This window comes from Microcaecilia unicolor, chromosome 7 (genome assembly GCF_901765095.1).
Source record: "Microcaecilia unicolor chromosome 7, aMicUni1.1, whole genome shotgun sequence".
NCBI classification, from domain to species: domain Eukaryota; kingdom Metazoa; phylum Chordata; class Amphibia; order Gymnophiona; family Siphonopidae; genus Microcaecilia; species Microcaecilia unicolor.
Window position 1 is genome coordinate 115,236,971 of NC_044037.1, and position 22,943 is coordinate 115,259,913.

General features: G+C 45.2%; 1 protein-coding gene and 1 long non-coding RNA gene across 2 annotated transcripts in view; one reads left to right on the top strand and one right to left on the bottom strand.

Annotated features, from left to right (window-relative positions):
• STK36 (serine/threonine kinase 36) overlaps positions 1-22,943 on the top strand; it is a 385,051-nt gene that overhangs the window by 106,739 nt on the left and 255,369 nt on the right. The gene's annotated exons all lie outside the window — the stretch shown is intronic.
• On the bottom strand, positions 1,075-18,806 carry LOC115473853. The gene is made up of 3 exons (XR_003942765.1): positions 18,559-18,806; positions 11,271-11,277; positions 1,075-1,085 (listed from the first exon to the last, which is right to left on the bottom strand). It is a non-coding gene; the product is annotated as an uncharacterized LOC115473853 (long non-coding RNA).

Consider the following 22,943-nt stretch of genomic DNA (forward strand, 5'->3'; position numbering starts at 1 on the left):
AAGGACAAGCCAGTGAACGAGAGTACGGAAGAGGACTCTAGGCAGGCATTGCTGCGTGGATTGGGAGTCCATGTGTTTCCCCACCTGGATGATTGGCTAGTGAAAAGCACGTCAAAGGACGGTGCTCAGGAATCCATCGGAGGACTATTCGGGTGCTGGAGCTACTAGGGTTTGTTTTAAACTACCCAAAGTCCCATCTGTTCCCGGTTCAGCAATTGAAGTTTATTGGAGCCCTGTTAGATATGCAGCAGGCATGGGCCTACCTCCCTATGCTGAGGGTGGACGCTTTAGTCACACTCGCCATTCAGGTTTGAGCCAGCCAGCAGAACATGGGTCGGCAGGTGTTGAGGTTACTAGGAGGCCACATTGCCTCCATGGTATATATCACATCCATGGCATGTCTTCATATAAGAACGACCCAGTGGATTCTAGTTTCTCACTGGTGTCTGGCCTCTGGCCTCCGATAACCTAGCAGATGTCATCCGAGTGACAGTGGAGCTGGTATAGTCCATTTTCTGGTGGTCAATTCAGACCAATTTGACTGTCCCGTTCCAAATTGCTCAGCCTCAGAAAGCGCTGATGACAGGTGCATCCTGCCTGGGGTGGGGAGCACATGTGCATGGGCTTCACACCCAGGGTGCTTGGTCAGCTCAGGAGACAGATCTCCACATCAACCTTCTGGAGCTACGGGCAATCTGGAACGCTTTAAAGGCTTTTAGAGATCAGCCGTTCAACCAAGTTGTGCTCATTCAAATGGACAATCAGATTGCAATGTATTACATCAAAAAGCAGGGAGGTACCGGATCATGCCCTCTGTGTCAGGAGGCTGTCCAGATATAGCACTGGGCTATCCAGAATGGGATGGTTCTCGGAACCGTATACCGGTGGGCAATTTCAATAGCCTGGCTGACGGGCTGAGCAGGGTCATTCAACTGCTCAGTGGTCACTCAGCATGGGCGTTACCCATACTTTTCTGAGTATGGGGCACCCCCACGGTGGATCTCTTTTCCTCTCCATCCAATCACAAAGTCCCTCAGTACCATTCCATGCTCAGCGCACAAGACAAACTAGTGTCAGATGCCTTCCTCCTTCATTGGGGGACCGGCCTTCTGTATGTGTATCCTCCCATCCCTCTCATGGGGAAGACTTTGCTGAAACTCAAGCAAGACTGGGGAACCATGATCCTGATCACTCCTTATTGGCCTAGGCAGGTCTGGTTCCCTCTTCTTCTGGAGTTATCCTCCAAAAAAACCTTGGAGATTGGAGGGTTTTCTGACTCTCATCACACAGAATGAGGGATCTCTTCTGCATCCAATCCTACAGTCCCTGGCCCTCACAGCCTGGATGTTGAGTGCTTCGAATGTGCTTCCTTGCATCTTCCAGATGGTGTCTCTGAGGTCTTGCTGGATTCCAGGAAAGATTCCACTTAGAGATGTTACTCTTTCAAATGGAGGAAGCTTGCCATCTCATGTGAAGGCAGGGCCCTAGTCTTGCCCTACACAGACCCTGCTTGAATACCTTCTACGCCTCTCTGAGTCTAGTCTCAAGACCAATTCTGTAAGGGTTCACCTCAGTGTAATTAGTATTTATTATCACCGTGTAGAGGGTAAGCCCATCTCTGGAAGCCTCTAGTTGTTTGCTTCATGAGACCTCTCCCTGTGTCATGGGACCTCAATGTCATCCTCATCCAGCTGATGAAAGCTCCTCTTGAGTCATTTGGTTCCTGTCCAGTGAAGTACTTGACCTGGAAGGTCCTATTTTTGGTTAAATCAGCTCACAGGGTCAGTGAGCTTCAGGCCCTAGTAGCAGATCCACCTTATACTAAGCTTCATCACAACAGAGTAGTTCTCAGCACACACCCTAAGTTCCTGCCTAAGGTAGTGTCAGAGTTCCATCTGAACCAGTCTATCGTCCTTCCAGCATTCTTTCCCAGACCTCATGCCCATCCAAAGAGCACTGAACACCTTCGACTGCAAGTGAGCATTGGCTTTTTACTTGGCACAGACTAGGCCCTAAAGACAGTCCACCCAGCTTTTTGTTTCTTTTAATCTCAACAGAATGGGAGTCACCATCAGAAAGCGTAGCATTTCCAATTGGCTGGCAGACCTGTCTCCACTTTTGTGATGAGGGACCACATCAGCTCGTCTCCAATCCCTCAGAACTGCTCCCGTTTCTAAAGATCTATTAAAGAAATCCTTAAGAAGTCCTGCCAGGACTTCTCTGAGCTCCCTCAGTACCCTGAGATGTATCCCATCTGGCCCCATAGCTTTGCCCACTTTCAGATTTTCAAGCAGTTTATAAACGTTTTCTTTCACATTCCCAGATATACCCTCGGCCACAGACCGCAGTTCTTCTCCAGGATTTTCTTCCATGAACACCGAAGAGAAATATTTGTTTAGCACATTCGCTTTATCCTCATCACTTTCCACATAGCTATTCTCTGTATCTTTCAGTCTTGCAATTCCTTTCCTATTTTTTCTCCTTTCCCCAATAAATCTAAATAGGTCTTATCACCTCTTCTTATATCTTTAGCCATTTTTTCTTCTGCCTGTGCTTTCACTAGCCGTAGTTCCCTCTAAGCTTCTTTGAGCTTAATCCAGTAATCTTTTCTGTGATCCTCCAATTGCATTCTTCTGTTTTTCATGAACGAAGTCTCTTTTGCCCTTAATTTGTCAGCCACTTGTTTGGAGAACCATATAAGCTTCCTATTTCTCTTGTTTTAAAACATATAGGGACAGACTTAGGAACCTCAACGTGTATACGCTGGAAGAGAGGCGGTAGATAGGGGATATGATAGAGACATTTAAATACCTCGGTGGCATTAATGTACAGGAGGTGAGCCTTTTTCAAATGAAGGAAAAGTCTTGAATGAGGGTGCATACAATGAAGTTAAGAGGAAATAGACTTAGGGGGCATACAATGAAGCTAAGAGGAAATAGACAGGAGGAATCTAAGAAAATATATACCTATCTGCATCCTGTCTCTATGCCTCTATGCTTTCAGACTGGAAGAGCAACTGATTCTAGCTTCACCATTTCAAAAGACAATTCGATAGCTCTCTAGTCCCTGTACTTGGAGTAAAAATATGGAACTTTGTACCTACTGCCATCAGAACAGAAAACAGCTACCAGGGTTGTTATGTCAGCTATTTTCCCACCCAGATGGGCAAATGTTTTAGTTGGTTACAGGTAATTTCCAGTGGTTGTGAGTGTTTGGGCCACTTTTAGCATGTGTGCAGTTTTTTGGGGGGATGCTGTTCTTTCTGATTTCATCTCTATCTCCCTCTGCATTTCAAGCCTCATTAAGGGGCTCCAATAGCTTCTCTTGTTAATGTCCAGTGCCATTCTGGAGCTCCAATTGGAGAGAATGTTGTAGGTGAGTCATTTGATGTCATCATCAACCCTAATTTTCGGCACCGAGGTGGAGGCCCGAGGAGAAGGCACGAGGCATAGAGAGCAGCAGGACGCAACATGGAGAGGGGAATGGTGCACAGTCAGCACATAGGAAGAAGAGGAGATAAGACAGACTGCTCGACACCCCCCACTTAAGGTCAGCCTCCACTGAAGAAATTTGCAAGGCTGTGACATGGTCTTCAGTCCACACATTCACATGTCACTACTGCCTTGAGCAGGATACCCTACTCGATAGTCAGTTTGGACAGACAGTTCTGCAGAATTTGTTTAGGGTCTAGAATCCAACTCCACCCCTCTAGTCCCGTTTTGTTCTGTTCCAAGCTGCACTCTCACACATTTTGTATATAGTTTCAGGTTAATAATTTTTTGAACTCACCATTGCGAGTTCCAGTTGACCTATGGTTGTTGTTTTTGGTGAGCCTGGTAGCTAGGGATTCCCACATGTGAGAATATGGCCTGTTTGTCCTCAGAGAAAGTGAAGATACTTACCTGTAGCAGATATTCTTCAAGGACAGCAGGCCATTCATTTCCACATATTCTCCCACCTCCCCTTGGAGTTGTCTTCTATTTGGTAGCTATCCTATTGTACTTCAGGTCTCACGGTGGGCGGCAAGGCACTCACACATGCGAGGTGGGAACATTGTGCTTGCTGTTCAAAAACTGTAATACCCTATTAAGTGTTCTGCACCAGGCAGCATAAATGACGTCACCCACATGTGAGAAGGAGTGGCCTGCTGTCCTCAGAAAATACCTGCTACAGGTAAGTATCTTCACTTTTAATGAATTATTTTAGAGGAAACCATTTGTAATTCAACAGTCAAAATCCCATTCTTTTATGTGAAAAAATAAACAGAAGTTCAAACATGTAACTTTTTCAGTCTGCTTATGGACCCGTGACATGAAAAATCACCCATTCTTAACATTTTGGATTTGAGTCTTTAGTTACGTTTTACAGACATGATCACATATGGTGACTAATTGAGTACTTATTTATACAGCACAAAAACACTTTTTTTTAAAACGAGAAAAGCCTCCATGAACGCAACCCAGTCCATAATAATAGCAGGAAGGCAAAATCCATAATACCAAAATCAAAACAAAATGGCAAAAACAGACAGAAGTTTGATTGCCCTAATGATCTAAATCTATGTGGAGATGATACCAGATACTAAGAGGAAGCAGAAAGTACTGGGACCACCAGTGTAGAAGAATGTATAGTTTGAAAAGCCAGAAAGCAGTCCGTTGTGAAGGATTGAAGAAAATATATTTAACAGTCTGAAATTGTGTAAGACACTTGGAATATTTAACCTAAATAAACCCCCATCTTCAATATACAGAGTATCAACGGTAAAAATCGTCTACAGTTTTTATGTATGGATGTAGCCATATCTGGATATGCATGAATTGTACTGTCCAGGAATATGGGTCTCCTGATGCTTAAAGAATAAATCCTGTTCAAGATAAAGTTGACAGTTAATATTCTCAGAAGAGATCCATCTTCCTTACTTTGCAAAGCCTGAGCTAAATTTAAAAATGAGAAGCCACCTGTTTCCTGTGCTGTCAGAGGATGGAGGGGGATATTCAGCATTACCTGCTGCTCTTTGTCAGTCCCAAGTGAATTGGTGTTCCAAGAGGGTGAAAGTCCACCCCTTCAGTTGACATCATTGATAAGGATTTGAAACAAGCTTATAGAGCAGTGAATAGAGGTATGCAGCCACTGACACTCTTCTGAAAGTGTGTGCCACTCCACACCGATTTGGAGTTTTCAATCAAGTGTAGTTGCCAGGAAGATCAGCTTCCAAGTAAGATCTGTGTTTTTATTTTTGACTGACAGGATTTAACCAACTTGCCATAGACTGACAAGAATTAACCATCTTGCCAGCCTTTTTTTATAACTGAAGAATTTTTGAAACTTACATTCCCAACCGAATAAAGAAAATGGCAGGAAATAAACTATAGAAGAATGTAAATGATAATTATAGAAAAATGGTCAACAAGCCCATATCACAAGGTGTTTAACCGAATGAATACCATAAAAATAAAATTAGAAACCTTAGGGGGTCCTTTTACTAAAGTGCAGCAAGGCCACCGTGGCTTTTTGCACAGCAGTCTGGCACTACCGCAGGAGCCTGGCGGTAATGCCTTCCCCCACCACACATTAACAAAAGAGAGGGTAATACAGCAGAAGAACAAAAAGCAACACTGGGCCTTCAGGAAAGAGATAATTGCCGCCCTTTATTGTAGAAAAGATCCGACACGGGCCGTATTTCGGCGCACAAGCGCCTGACATTAAAACACACTTCTTCAATTAAACTACTTCAAGCATTGTATTACTATCACTTTATTTAATCTTATTATCAATAACAGCACACACCACTACTAAATCTCATATTCCACATCAAGTCTCTTAAATAGTCCATTATACAGGAACTAGCGTCCAAGTAATGGTCCAATGTTGTACAGTTCTTTATTGAATATGACCTTCAACAGATCCAACATCCACATCTCAATTATTTCTCAGGAATAATCCAATCCACTTGGTACATAATCCTTTGCTCCACATAAGAGTGCTGATATTCAAAGAAATCTCCACTTTCACTGTATAAATAGCGGCTTGATCAAACAAGAAGTGGTCTTCACAAACATTCTTCAAACTTTCATTCGGTCTCAACACTGGCCGTGTTTCAATCTCTTCATCAGGAGACCTTCCACAAAACATTAAACAATTACCCTCCATATCTCAATACATACAATCTTATCATATCAAAACATCATATTAACAATACCTTATTCAGCCTTTCAAAATTGCCTGGAACACCAAGAGTTCCCTCTGTGTGCGGCAAACCGCACTGCTGATCAGGTGACTCTACATCCCCATCAGTCCCCATTTTATATCGTCATCAATAATGGCCAGTCTACTGCTTTATTTAAACCATTGGGCTCCACCGTATCCCACTTATAGATTATTCTTTGTTCTCTCTTAATGAGCTCTTTCTCACAACAAGGGCTGAGATACCGATGGTTGTTTCTGAGTGGCTTGTTGGTTACGGTGGGAGCCAAGTCGCAAAGATTACACCAACTAGATGAAGCATGGAAGGTGCTGGAGGACCTTGGCTGTTCAGACCTGCCAGCCATATCGAGGGCTAAATCTCTTACTACATCCAAAGGAACTATACGGAAAAGAAACGCATGGAGTAAGTCGAGACAAGAGCACAGGGCCAGCACTCCAGAAGAGACGAGATTGGATCGTGAGGGGGAAGACAAGACATGAAGGAACATTTTTTTTTTAAATCTGTTTTACATAACATGTGAGGTGCAGGAGGAGGGAGATAGATTGAGGGGGGAGAGACTGTACGGGAGAGTGTCTGATGTGAGTGAATGAAAGATGAAATGAAAAGGGTAATAATAGGGGGGCGGCAGTCTCCAGCAGTACACCACTTCCGAAGGGAATAATCTGGCACTGCAGAAAGGTAGCCAGAATGGGGGGCATAAGGGACGGGGGTAGGGGGGGAGGGGGAGGGAGGGATATTCGAACAGGATTGTCAGTTGGGACATGGAATGTTAATGGCTTAAACAATCCTGGTAAGCGAAGTGTTATTTATAGGGAGCTCTGGAGGCTGCAATGGGATGTCATAATGTTACAGGAGACTCGTATACAAAAGAAAGATGTAAGGCTGCTTCAATATAAAAAACTTGGAGCTAGCTTTGTATTGTCCGATCCAAGGAGAGGGAAAAAGGGAGGATTGGCCATTTATATAAGGGAGGGGGTGCGATTTGTGCAAGAGGAAATATTTATGGAAAAGCAGGGAAGATGTATTGCGGTGAAGGGGTGGATCCAAAACAGTCCAATTACGTTTGTGAATGTATATGGGCCCAATGAAGGTCAAGGGGCGTTTTATGATACATTGAGGAAGGATTTATTGGGGTTTGCACATGGAAGGATAATTATGGGGGGGGGGATTTTAATTTGGTTACGGCAGACCTGGACCATTCTAAAGGGATATCGGGGGGAAAAGGGGTCAATAGGGACAAATTGCTTAAAATGTTCAAGGATTTAGATTTAATAGATGCATGGAGGTTGCACCATCCAGGACAAAAAAATATTCCTTCTTCTCCCATGCACAGCAAGTGTACACGAGATTAGATGCAGTGTGGTGTTCAAGGCAAATTTGCGGAGAAGTGGTGGATTCTGACATAGGGAGCAATCATGCGTCGGATCACGCTCCGGCATGGCTTGTGTTTAGGGGAATAGTGGGGGACAGACCTGTAACATTTTGGAGATTAAATGAATCCTTATTAGATGAACAACAAGAATGTGAGGCCTTGCATGTGGTTATACAAGAATACCTGCATAATAATGATCGATGGGATGCTTTGGGATGCGCTAAAGGTGGTGGTATGGGGCCTTTTGATAAAAAGAGGGGTACATAAAAAGAGGGAGCAGCAACAAGGAGAAATAAACATTAGGCAGAGGTTGGCTGACTTGGAGGCCCAACATCAGGGGGGCAATTATACTAAAGTATCACCAGAGCTCCGGGAGTGTGGACTTGAATTACAGCAATTACAGATTAGACAGATGGAATACCGTAGGCTATTGATGCAACAAAGGTTTTTTGAACATAGTAATAAAGCAAGTAGAATGTTGGCTAGAAGCCTACGCCAGAGGCAGTTAAGTAGCAATATTACAAAAATAAGAGGGGCGGGTGGCCAAGTATTTGTAAAAGATGGAGAGCTAAGAGATCAATTTGTTCAATATTACACAGCACTATACTCCAAGGAGACCAGTGGGTCCGGTATAGAGATACAGGAATACCTTGAGCAATTGGAGCTTCCAAGTCTATCGGAGGAACAGAGGGGACAAATGGAGAAACCAATCTAGTTAGATGAGATCAAGGGAGTAATAAAGGGCTTGAAGGGGGGAAAAGCACTGGGATTAGATGGGTATATGGCCAAATTTTATAAAGTGCTGGGTAAAAATTTGGGGCCTTTGTTGCAAAGGGTAGGAAATTAAGGTTTTAAAACAGGGCACTTACCACCGAGTATGCAAGTTGCAGGCATATCGGTGATCCTGAAACCGGGGCGGGACCCGACTAGCTGTGGTTCATATAGACCTATATCACTAATTAATGAGGATGCCAAGATATTGGCAAAAGTCATGGCTGAGAGGTTGAAGAAGATCTTACCTCACATTATTCATGCTGACCAGTCGGGTTTCATCGCCCAGAGAGAGGTAACGGATAATATCAGAAGATCGCTAAACATAGCATGGGGAGCACAACAGAGGGAAGAGGCATTTGTGTTATTAACAACAGACGCAGAAAAAGCGTTTGATAGGGTGGAATGGGATTACTTATGGGGGGTAATGAGTAGGATGGGATTTGGGCCGGGGTTTATTGGATGGTTGCAGGGCCTTTATAAAGCTCCAGTAGCTAGAATAAAAGTAAATGGGGGGTACTCAGAACAATGTAACATTCAAAGAGGTACCAGGCAAGGTTGCCCTTTGTCACCACTGCTGTTTGCTATAGCCATCGAGCCACTGGCTCAAAAAATAAGGGGGGCACCTAATATAAAGGGATACGTAGGAGGAGGGCGGGAACATAAGATTGCATTGTTCGCAGATGATATCTTATTTTATGTAAGAGATCCGGAAAGATCCCTGCCTAACATATGTGCAGAGTTACAGGCTTTTGGATTGGTATCTGGATTCAAAGTAAATTACGATAAGTCTGAAATACTGGGAATTACGATGAGTGAACAGGAGATGGATAGACTAGTGGCTCCTTTCTCCTTTAGAAAGGTTAGCAAAAGTTTTAAGTATTTGGGTACACAGTTACCTAGAGATCTGACTCAACTATATGCAATGAACTATGTCCCTTTGATGAGAGAGTTGAGGGCGGGCATGTGTAGATGGAGGGCTGGGTGGCTATCCTGGTGGGGGAAAATAGCAGTGGTTAAAATGAATATAGTGCCTCGATTGTTATTTTTGTACCAAACACTACCAGTAGGGATCCCTCGGGGAGACATGAACAAACTACAATCGGATATATTAAGGTTCACTTGGGGGGGGGGGGGGGGGAAGTCCGTGAGGATTTAAAAAAAGGTACTATGGGGAGGGATTGAAGAGGGAGGGAGGGGAGTGCCGAATATTCTTTGGTACTATCAAGCTGCTCACCTTAAGCAGGTAGCGGAGTGGTCCAGGGGAACTGCCTCCCAGATCACGCAGTTGGAACAGGAGTTTGCCGGGAGAAGTTTGTGGGCATCTGGGTTACAAGGTACCGGTAATCAACAAATAATAGGTAACCCGTTTGTGGCCCACTTAGCAGATACCTGGAAACTATTGTAGTATAAGCTTAAGAGAGGAAAGAAGGTGTCCACCTTGGCACAGATCACGCAGGAACCTGAGTTTCCGGCAGGGGGAGAAGGAGGAATATTTAAGGACTGGAGGCATAAGGGTCTAGTGAAATTTAGAGATTTATTGGAAGATGGAGAGATGAAGTCATTTCAAGATCTCCAGCAGGAATTTGGGCTCCCAGATACAGATTTATTTGCATATGTCCAAGTCAGAACTGTTATGCATGGGAACGGGTGGCTGAAGGAAGATTTTTTGGAGAGGGAGGCTGGAGAAAATTTGTGGAAATGTGTTTAGAGGTGAAAAAAGCGTCAATATGTGTACTTATTAAAGAGAATGCTACAAGGTGTTAAGTAGGTGGTATTATACTCCAGATAGGGTGAAACGCATGTATCCAACAGTTTCAGATGAATGCTGGAGGTGTAGGGCAAGCACTTCTATTAAGGAGTTTTGGGAGGCAATAACAAGTAAATTAACTTTGGTCCTGAAGAGTACGTTTCCTATGGACCCGAAGTGGTGCCTGTTAGGATGGGGGAACAAAAGAGGGCAGAAATGGGAAAGGCGGGTGAAAACAGTGTGCTTGGCGGCTGCCAAAACAGTGATAGCGGCACATTGGAAAAAGTATGGAGGACCCTTGATGCAGAGCTGGATAATGAAACTTCAAGTAGTGAAAGAACTGGAAAAGTTAACGGATCGACAGGGAGGTCGATATAATAAGGCAGCACCAGAATGGACAGCTTTGGACTCTATAATTGATACAGAGACTGAAAGGGAGAACTAGGAATTAGAAGCCGTTTCAGGGGGTGGGAGGGAGGGGGAGGGTAGGGGGGAGGGTTACTGAAACCTGTACTTAGAGGGCATGTTTGTTTTATGCAATGATGATGTTATGTACCGTTGTACAAGTTGTTAAGTATTACTGCATTATCTGTATGGAAATGGAATACAGGTGAAAACTGAATAAAAATATTTCAAATAAAAAAAAAAAGAAAAGAACCCAGCTGGGATTCACACCTCCAGCATATGTCTGATGTACCAGGGTACATCTGCTTCAATCTCTCAGGTGTGTAATATCATCAGAAAAACGGCAATTTAAATCTTCCTCCCAGGCCCCCTGAAAACCAAATGGTCTGGGATCACATCCCCTAAAAAATTTATATATCACTGATATTGGTCTGGGCACCCTCCTCAACAAAAGCCACAGATTTTCCAGACTTTCCGCCTCCTGAGGGTCCCCCCCACCAACCCAGTGTCCCCACAAAATGTTGAATCTCTATATAGGAAAAGGTGTGTCCCCCGGGCAGACCATACATGGAGCACAGCATATCAAAACTCTTCACCCTCCTCCCCTGCAGCACAGCACGGAAATTCAAGATACCCACTTGTTCCCACCGCGCAAATATGGCATTTTCTCTCCCTGCCCCAAATTTTGGCTCCCATCTGAAAGGCGCCAGTGTCGATACCTTATCAGTCTGTCCCCATGCCCTCCGCACTTCTCCCCACAATTCCACCAAATGCCTCGCATATGGATTTTGTATCCCAGCCAAGATCAATTCCACGCCCTCAGTAGTCCACAAGTAAGAACTCATCGGCCTATGTGGGCTATATGACTGCTCCAACTGACTAGTGGGCTTGGTTATCCCCCTCTCCCAGTCCATGATCATCCTCAGTTGAGCAGCAAAATAGTACCACTCAATATTGGGCACTGCTCTACCCCCCCTCTCAGGAGCATCCCACAATACTCGTCCAGCCAAACGGAGATGCCTACCCTTCCATATAAACTGTGACAAAAAACCCTGTAATTGTTTAAGTGTCCGTCTCGGAACCGCCACTGGCAGCGCCTGAAATAGAAATAATAATCTAGGCAGCACGTTCATCTTCACCACTGCCATACGCCCCCACCACGAAAGCCACAATCCCTTCCATCGGGACAACTCCCCCTGAATTTGGTCTATTATCTTCCCATAATTAAGACTATACACCCTTCCCAAGTCCCTAGGAATCTGAATCCCCAAATACTGAATGTGATGCTTGGCCCATTTGAACGCAAACAATGCTCTCAATCTACTTTTCTCCCACTGGGTCAAAGAGATCCCCAATAGCTCACTTTTATCCATGTTAACCCTTAGGCCAGCATATCGTTCAAATTCCCTAAGAATCTCCAACACCGCAGGTAGTGTCTGCTCAGGAGCCACCACATAAAGTAGCACATCATCCGCAAACAAAGCAATACGATGTTCCATCCCCCCAGCCCTAACACCCCGAAAATCTGGATGCTGACGTATCATTACTGCCAACGGCTCTATGTACAGTGCAAAGAGGAGAGGCGACAAGGGACATCCCTGCCTAGTCCTTCTACCTATTGGGAAAGAACAAGTATATCCCCCATTAATATTAAGGCATGCCTTTGGAGCCGTATACAAAGCTGCCAGCCAAGCCCCAAAATTATCTCCCAGGCCCATGCGATTCATCACTTCTCGCAAAACCCCCCAGCTTACCCGGTCAAAGGCCTTCTCTGCGTCTATAGCTAACAAAGCTGTACTAGACCGGGATCTTTGTGCCTCCCATATTAAATGGAGAGTACGCCTTATGTTATCCCCTTCCTCTTCGGGATAAACCCAGATTGATCTATATGGATCAATTTTGGCAACACCCTATTCAACCTGTTAGCCAGGACCTTAGCTACTATCTTTGCATCCGCATTCAGAAGTGAAATAGGCCTATAGGCACCACAAACCATGGGATCTTTCCCAGGCTTAGGCAGAACCGTTATCCCAGCCTCAGACATGGACACCGGGAGCCCATTGCCCTCCAAAACTCCATTTCCCACCCGCACCAATAAGTCTTCCAGCTCCTTCACAAAACATTTATAAAATCTTGCCGAGTATCCATCTAAACCTGGTGCTTTACCATTAGGGAGCTGTTTTATCACGCCCTGTACCTTCTCTAGTCGAATTGGTTCCCCAAGCTGAGCTCTTTCAGACTCTTCCAATCGTTGTAATGGAACCTGGTCCAAATACCGAGCTATACCTGCAGTCGGTGTATCCTCAGAAGCAATATATAAATCTTGATAGTATTTCACAAAACGATTTCCAATGTCTGAATCAGCATAGTGCCATCTTTCATCTTTTTAATAAGGGAGTGCCCTCTCCTTGCCCGTAAATAACGGGCCAAGATTGCACTTGATGTATTGGCAAATTCAAAATGTTGCTGCTTTAGCTTGGTTCTCATAAAATCCATATCTGCCATCTGCAGTTGCAGTTATGCTATTTCCTCTCTCACTTGCTTAAGGTCTTCCCATACCTGCAGTGTAAGGTTTCTTTTATGCAGCTTTTCTAAGTGCAATAACCTCATCTGCAAAGTCAGTGAGTGCTGCCCTTTTTCCCTTTTCTTGCGCAACCCCCACTTAATCAAGGCACCCCTCACCACTACCTTCATTGCATCCCATAACACCCCATCAGTTACTTCCCATTGCCATTAAAGCGATGGAACTCTTGAATAGTAAGCTTAATATCTTCCCGCACTTTCTCATCTCCAAGCAGTGACTCATTAAGTCTCCAGACTCCTTGTCGCCCACATTGACCCAACCCAGTTAATTTAATCCACATTGGCGCATGATCAGAAACACAAATGGTCTCTATCTCAGCAGCCCCCACCATATGCCATCCATTGCGATGCACCCATAACCCATCTATCCGGGAATAAGTCTGCGCTGCATGTGATTAAAAGGTGTAATTACGCTGCACCCCATGTAACAACCTCCAACAATCCACCACCTCCAACCCCTTCAAAAATTGTAACAATGATTTTTGCCCAGGGCTACTCTGCTGCCCTCCTCCTGTCAAGTGATCTAGTCTTGCATCCGGGCAATATTAAAATCACCCCTCCCCCCCTACCACGACCTGCCCTCCTACAAATCCCCAAATTTCTTCTTTTAATGTTTGAAAGAATTCCCTCTGCCCCACATTGGGAGCATAAATGTTAATCAATGTCAGCTCCTTGCCCTGCAACCACCCTCTGAGGGCCACAGAACTCCCACTGGTATCTCAAAACACCTTTTAAAACACAAACCCACAAGTTTCTTATCAAAATGGCCACTCCCCCCCCACCCCATTCTTTTTGGCCCTATTCCCTGATGTACCACCACTTCCCGAAAAGGCCTACGACGCAGCATGTGAGTATCTCTTGGTCTTAAGTGTGTTTCTTGCAAAAATGTTACGTCCCACTTCAGCCTGCCCAACTCCTTAAATACTCTACTGCGCTACCCCTGATTATTTAGCCCGTTTACATTCCATGTACCCCCCAATAAGGTCTCTCCCCTCCCTGCCCCTCCGCCCCACCCTCCTCCCCTTCTCCCCTCCCCTTCCCCACAGGCGATCTCTGACCTCCCCCTGCTCCAAACCCACTCTCCTCTGCGCCAACATATCCCCAACCCCTCCCCTTCCCCTTCCCTATAGCTGATCTTTCTATCAGTAAATCAGCCATCCCACGAGGAATCAACACACTCTCCTGGGACTTTAACCTCTCAAAAGATAATCCCTAACCCTCCCATCCCCCTGCATTCACCCACATCCACTGCATTCATTCATCCCACACCCCTCCACCCTACCTCCCTCCATCCCCAAACTTGCATAATTTTAATTCCCTCATCCAAAATCCCTCCAGTTCCATCTCACACCTCACCCCTCACCAGCTTCCAACCTATTTCCATGCTCCCCATACTCCCCAGGGTACCCTGCCCTCCCTCCCTTCTCCCCTGCAGACCCCCTATACATAGCACCCCCTGAGTAATTGCTTATCTGCATAATGTTCTCAATGAAATAATCAATCCTCCACTAGTCCGCATAAGTCTGTGTTCGTTCAGGAAGCTTGCTTGTCAGAATTCTTCCCCCGATCCACTACGCTGAATTCGCTCTGGGTTCCTTGGCGGTCTCCAGTAACTCCTCCTGAATGCGAACATTTCTACACCCCAAAGAGCGCAATGTTAACCATGCTTTATCCGGGGTCTTTACACGATTTACGATCCACCATTAGCCACCTGTACCGGATCCCCTTTGACCTCATACATATCGTGGCTTCTCGAAAGGATAGACGCTTTTGCAATATAGTCCATGCCGGATCTTGAAACACTCCAATCTTAGTTTTTCCAAAGAATCTCTTTTTGTTGCTTCGCTTTAGACAATATCTTCTCCTTCATGGGGAAATCAGCAAAACACACTACAATGTCCCTCAGGTGAGATTCTCACTGCAGGCCAGCCACTCTGTGTGTTCTTTGGATGCGGAGGTCTGGTAGTTGACCACCGTCCTCAGAATTCAAAATGAACCCACACAACTCTCGAATCACTGCTTCACAGTTGCTAAATATATCCAAGTCAGGGATTCCTTTGAATCGCAAATTGTTTTGGCGCAACCTATTCTCCAGGTCTTCCACCTGCTCCCTGAGTTGTAATTCCTGCATGTCAGCATTCACCACTTTATGCAGTTTCCCCATGTCCTGCTTAAAAGTCTCCATCCCCTCCTCCACCTCATCGACACACATTCCCAAGTCACGAATTTCAGCCCTAATTTCTCTCGGGGCAGTTTGTATATCCTTTCGGACCCCCGCCAGATCAGCCTTCAAGACTTGAAACCAAGCCACTACTTCCGATTTTGCAATCTCGCCAGCCTCGAGTCCTTCCTCAGCGTGCTCCTCCTCGGCCACAGCCGCACTTGCCACCATCTTTGCTTCTCTCCACTCTGGCCCCGCCGAAGCCGCCGGCGTTTTCTTACTTTGTTCCGTCGAAAAACGGAATCGCTCCAGTCCCTTCTTCAGCGGCATACCTCAGGGACCTTTCCCCTTTGATGCAGTCTTCGGGATGCTGCTCAAGTCTGTGGGATTTGCTCGCTCTAAACAATGCCCTGACAGAACTCTGCGTTCAAGCTGCCATCCTGGTCTGTGACGTCACTTCCTCCTCGAAAGCCGATTTTGGACGTCCCCAACTGCTTTCCGTCGCAGGGACGGCCAAAGTTCACGGGGGCGTGTCAGAGGCGTAGCAAAGGCGGGACTCGGGCGTGCCTAACACATGGACGTCCTCACTGTAAGCCTGTATTCCCATCAGAACTGCTGAGCTCCCACTCTCACTGTAAGCCTGCACTTACTTTAGAACTGTTAAGCTCCTACTTTTACAGCAGTCTACACTCTTATTAGAGCTGCTGAGCTCCAACCTTTATTGTAGCCTGCTCTTGGGGAAGGCTTTCCTCAGCCTTCATCTTTCACAACATAATTTCAAACCAGGCAGACGGTTGGTGATACCAGAAAGCACCTCCCACAATAGGCAGCTTGCTTCTGAGGCTCTACTTCTATTAGAACTGCTGAACTCTCACTCTCACTGTGAGCCTGTATTCCCATCAGAACTGCTGAGCTCCCATTCTCACTGTAAGCCTGCACTTACTTTAGAACTGTTAAGCTCCTACTTAACAGTAGACCTTGCTGGACCTCGCTGCCTATAATTGTGCCTCCACCCCAGTCCTAGAATTGTATGTAGTCATTCAATGTATCTGAGTACCCGCCACGGTCCCCTAAGTGTCCCCACACTGCTTAAGACACTAAGGCATATTTTGATGCTATATTGCAATATATTGCAGTATATTTGTATATGTATATTCTGATGCTATAATGCACTGCTAAATGTTTCTATATACTATATATGCTATAATGTGTATATTTTGATACTATACTGCACTGCTGAATGTTCATTTACGCTATATTTGCTGTTCAATGTTTATATCTTGACACGGTCCCTAGCTCTAAATCCCAATTCTGACAAATGTGTATATTTGATGCTACATACTGTACTGTTTCCCAATTATACAACTCCACCACTTAATCTACTGCCCTCCTGTCTCCCTCTAACTCACACATCCCCCCAAACAACCAGTACATCTCAACCAACATGTTCTTCCTATGCACACAACATTCACCGCCCCCCCCCCCCCCTCGGAATTCAATGTTATACCAGTTCTCCATCACCACAAAAGAACAACCAAGCTAACCACATCCTCACGTAACGACAACCAAAGAAACCAATCTCCACGCAGACAATCATCGCTTAAAACAGAAACAATCTCACCTAAACCTAAAACATCTATAACAAGACAACTCACCAATATCCACCCATCATCCCTGATTGATGAGTCATACCTAACCATCCGCACGGGATACATCAGTGCAAGATCAGCAGTTAATAAAACTGAAATTCTTACAGACTGGATTAAGTCAGACAATCTTGACCTTTTATTCCTCACAGAAACCTAGGTCCGTGACCCAAAAGACCCCATCATACTCGATCTATGCCCCCCTGGCTATAAAATCTCACACTGGGCCAGAAAAGAAAAAAGAGGAGGAGGCATAGCGCTCATCTACAAATCAAGTTTCTCCGCTGAGACCATTTCTGAAACCATTACACCACAAGTTGAAATTGCTTCAATCAAACTTTATAGTTCCACACTATATAACCATCTAACTTGTATCCTATTTTACAGACCTCTCACCAACTGGAACAACAACCAATCCACCTTCATGGACTTTATATCAAACGCCTGCATCAATAATTCCAATGTACTATTAATTGGGGACTTAAACATACATTTAGAGAATTCCAACTCTAACTATACCTGGGAATGTAAGGATCTCCTTCACCTCTGTAACCTTGACCTCCCTCCTATACAACCTACCCACTGCAAAGGTCACTCGCTCGACATCATCTCTTATAAATTCTCTACGGACCAAAACATCTACATATCCAATATCAACTGGTCTGCCACCCCCTGGTCGGATCATCATAAATCAACACTATCCCTACACTGGCGAAAAAAATGCCAGTCTAAAACACAAGACCCTACAAAAATCATCACTAGGGGACGGATTGACAAGGAAAGGTTCTGGCTACAAATTTACAACAACAACTGGTCTGCACAACCAGAATCAAATCACTTCCTCACAGAATGGGACAACAGGTGCAATTATATTGGACAAAATAGCCCCACTACGCACTAAAATTCTGCGTAGACGCAACCCATCACCATGGTTTAACGACCTATTAAAAAACCTAAAATCACAAACCAGGAAACTAGAAAAAACATGGAGTAAATCACCTACAACGCATGGAAGCAGTCACACAGGAATTTAAAAAATGCCATTAAGCGAGCCAAAAGATCCTACTATACACAAACAATTACAACCAGCGGCACAGACATAAAAAAACAATACCAACTTGTAAAGAATCTTCTTAACACCAACCCTATCACATCCTCACCCTCAAACTACCATCTGCTTGGCCAAAGACTTCAGTGACAAAAGTACCAATCTTTGCAGCACGATTCCCCAGGACTGTGCAAATATCGACACCTTTCTTGACAAACTGGACCCCTACATAGTCAAGATTCCAGCTGACCGCTCATGGACAAATTTCACCCTCCTCACCACTAATGAAGTTTCTATGGCGATCACCAAGCTCTCCAAATCTCACTGCCATCTTGACCCATGTCCCAACTACCTAATGAAAGATGCCCCAGAATGCTTTATTACAGATTTCACCTCCCACCTAAACTTCCTGCTACAGCAAGGTTTATTCCCTACTGAACATGGCAATATACTACTTACACCAATACCTAAAAACCCCAAGAAACCAGCAAGTGATGTGACCAACTACCGCCCTGTCGCCTCCATCCCTTTGCTAATTAAATTTATACAAAAATTCTCCATTCTACATGAATCACAATTGGGTTTCCGTCCAGCCCACAGTACAGAAACCGTCCTACTCACTCTAATATCCAAATTTAAACAGGAAATCTCATTTGGAAACAACATCCTCCTTCTACAATTCGATTTATCCAGTGCATTTGACATGGTAAATCATAATATTCTAACCAAACTACTGGATAAACTTGGGATCGGCGGAAATATCATTAACTGGATAAAAAGCTTCATCACCTCAAGATCTTACCAAGTTAAATCAACCTCAACTATTTCATCTCTCTGGTCACCAAACTGCGGTGTACCTCAAGGATCCCCTTTATCCCCGATCCTCTTCAATCTTATGATGATACCCCTAACCAAAGCTCTATTCAGGCATGGTCTCAACCCTTTCATATATGCCAATGACTTCACCATATTCATTCCCTTCAAATCTAATCTAACAGAATTCTCCGACAAAATATCCTTGGGCATGAATATTTTAACTTCTTGGGCCAACGCCTTTATGATGAAAATGAACAAAGAGAAAACGCAATGCCTCATCCTCTCTTCCCAACACTCCGCGCTCCTCCCTACTAATCTTAACATCTCCGGCATCACAATCCCTATATCTGACAATCTAAAAATCCTTGGAGTGACATTAGACAACCATCTCTCGCTTGAAAGTCGTGCAAAATCCACTACAAAGAAAATGTTCAACCTGATGTGGATACTGAAACACGTAAAACTATATCTCCCCCTGAAAACATTCCGGAACTTGGTGCAATCCACAGTACTTACCCATGCTGACTACTGTAATAGTATTTTCTTAGGCTACAAGTCCAATATCCTAAAAAAAACTTCAGACTGCCCAAAATACAGCAGCAAGACTCATTTTTGGCAAATCAAGATTTGAATGTGCATCACCTCTTCGTAAAAACCTCACCGGAACTAATCGACTTCAAGGTTTACACATTAATCCACAAGATTATCCATGGTGAATCTCCGGACTATATGCCCAATCTGATTGACCTTCCCTCCAGAAACATGTCTGTAACTTCGCGAACGTACCTCAACCTACATTACCCTAATTGCAAAGTACTTAGGTACAAAACCTACTATGGATCCAACTTCTCCTTCTTAGGCAGCCAACTCTGGAATGCACTCCCCAGACCTATCCGATCAATCAGTAACTATCTACCCTTCCAGAAATTACTAAAAACCCATCTGTTCAAACAAGCCTACCCAAATGACCCAGACTAATCCTATGTACCCATCTACCCAACATATGTCCAGGAAACAACAACAATGACCTAGACTATATCTCCCACTAAATTTCCATTTGCTTATCCCGTGTCCTATCCCCCTCCCGCCTCCTCTACCCCTCCTCCAATGCTCACATACCCTTGCTCATACCTCTCCTACTCCCTTCGCCCTTGCCCATTTCTACCTACCTATCTCTTTTATTATTCTGCTATACTTACTTATATTTTTTCTATCAATACTTTGTAATCCCTATTACTATGTAAACCGCATTGAACCTGCTTTAAGTGGGAAAGCGCGGGGTACAAATACAATAATAAATAAATAAATAATGGGGAAAAAAAGGGTGTCCCTGACGAGCACTTAGACGACTTTACCTGGTCCTGTTTTTCTTACGACCAAGCCACAAAACGGTGCCCGAACTGACCAGATGACCACCGGAGAGAATCGGGGATCACCTCCCCTTACTCCCCCAGTAGTCACTAACCCCCTCCCACCCTCAAAAAAAATCTTTCAAAATATTTTGTGCCAGCCTCAAATGTCATACTCAGGTCCATCACAGCAGTATGCAGGTTACTGGAGCAGTTTTAGTGGGTTCAGTGCACTGCAGGCAGGCGGACCCAGGCCCATACCCCCCTACCTGTTACATTTGTGGTGGTAAAAGTGAGCCCTCCAAAACCCACCAGAAACCCACTGTACCCACATCTAGGTGCCCCCCTTCACCCGTAAGTGTTGTTCAGTTGTGGGTAGTGGGTTTTGGGGGGGATTGGGGGGCTCAGTACACAAGGTAAGGGAGCTATGTACCTGGGAGCAATTTATGAAGTCCACTGCAGTGCCACCCAGGGTGCCCGGTTGGTGTCCTGGCACGTCAGGGGGACCAGTGCACTACGAATGCTGGCTCCTCCCATGACCAAAGGGCTTGCATTTGGTCGTTTCTGAGATGGGTGTCCTTGGTTTCCATTATCGCCGAAAATCAGAAACGACCAAGTCTAGGGATGACCATCTCTAAGGATGGCCTAAATTTCAAGATTTGGGCGTTCCCAACCGTATTATCGAAACGAAAGATGGACGTCCATCTTGTTTCGATAATACGGGTTTCCCCACCCCTCCATTGGGACGTTTTGTGAGGATGTCCTCAGTAAATCTTGGGCGTCCCTTTCGATTATGCCCCTCATACTCTTCCGAAAGAAGTGGAGGATACAGGGGACTGTATCTGAATTCAAGAAAGCATGGGACATGCACAGAGGATCTCTGAGGGGAGGAAGAGATTGTAGAGCTCATTAGCTGGTATGGATGGGCAGACTGGATAACTATTATTTTTATTTACTGTCATGTTCTGTTTCTGTATTTTGAAATAAAGGAAAGTATCTAGATAGTACCATCTAGGTCCAAGCCAATTGCAGATTTGGATCAGAAATCCATTTAGGGATTTAAGTGAAGTTGCTTATCTATAACACAGATTCCCCAGGGAGAGCAGGATAAATCAGCCACACAACCCTCCCATCTCCCCTTTTGGTTGAAGTTCAGTTCAGTTAGCTATAGTATGTAATGAGGAGGAGGGGCATCAGTTCCTTGCAAGGGAGCATCCACACATTCCCAGACAGCTTTCTATGCTCTTCTTGGCTTTGGGAGAGAGGATCCAAACTGTAGCTATCAGGATGACTGTCAGGTTTTCAGGTTCAGAGCCCGCGGGCCGGGCTCAGGAGCAAACGTGAGCCCTTGGGCTGCTGACGAGGAGCGACAGCAGCAAGCAAAACCCACCAACCAACGCTGGGCAAGCACACCGGCACCGGCAGGGACTGCAGGCACCGCCCAGCGAGCCGGAACACATGGACTGGAATCCCCCAGACTGGAGGACACCGGACTGGAACACCGGACTGGAATCCCCCGGACTGGAGGACACAGGACTGGAACACTGGACTGGAACACACCGGACCAGAGCACGCTGGACTGGAGCACACTGGACTGGTCCGTACAGCTTCACTTAGCCACTGCCACCCCAAGGGTTGAGCCCCTGGGTTCGAGTGGCCAGCAGGACTTACTGGATACCGGATGACACAGGGACCAGGACTAGAACAAGCTGGAAACAGCAGTACTCCTAAATCCTAAACTGGCATAAGTGCTCCCAAGCCCTAACCAACAGAAGAACTCCAGACAGAAACCAACAAAAGTGTTCCTAACAATAAACCAACAAAAGGACTTCCTAAGCCCTATACTAACAGAAGTGCTACCAATAGCACCACTAGGAAAAGCAGGGGAGCCACAGGGAAAGAGCAGGGAACCTAAACACATAAACTAGCACAAGTGCTCCTAAGCACCAAGCACAACAACTCTACAACCCTACTACTATTACTACTACTACTATTTAGCATTTCTATAGCGCTACAAGGCATACGCAGCGCTGTACAAACATAGAAGAAAGACAGTCCCTGCTCAAAGAGCTTACAATCTAATAGACAAAAAATAAAGTAATCAAATCAATTATTGTGTACAGGAAGGAGGAGGGTAGGTGGAGGCAGGTGGTTACAAGTGGTTACGAGTCAAAAGCAATGTTAAAGAGGTGGGCTTTCAGTCTAGATTTAAAGGTGGCCAAGGAAGGGGCAAGACGTAGGGGCTCAGGAAGTTTATTCCAGGCGTAGGGTGCAGCGAGACAGAAGGCGCGAAGTCTGGAGTTGGCAGTAGTGGAGAAGGGAACAGATAAGAAGGATTTATCCATGGAGCGGAGTGCACGGGAAGGGGTGTAGGGAAGGACGAGTGTGGAGAGATACTGGGGAGCAGCAGAGTGAGTACATTTATAGGTTAGTAGAAGAAGTTTGAACAGGATGCGAAAACGGATAGGGAGCCAGTGAAGCGACTTGAGGAGAGGGGTAGTATGAGTAAAGCGACCCTGGCGGAAGATGAGACGGGCAGCAGAGTTTTGAACCGATTGGAGAGGGGAGAGGTGACTAAGTGGGAAGCCAGCAAGAAGCAGATTGCAGTAGTCTAAACGAGAGGTGACAAGGGTGTGGATGAGGGTTTTGGTAGAGTGCTCGGAAAGAAAGGGGCGGATTTTACGGATGTTGTAAAGAAAGAAATGACAGGTCTTGGCGGTCTGCTGGATGTGAGCAGAGAAGGAGAGAGAAGAGTCAAAGATGACCCCAAGGTTTCGAGCCAAGGAGACAGGGAGAATGAGGGAGCCATCAACAGAAATAGAAAACGGGGGGAGTGG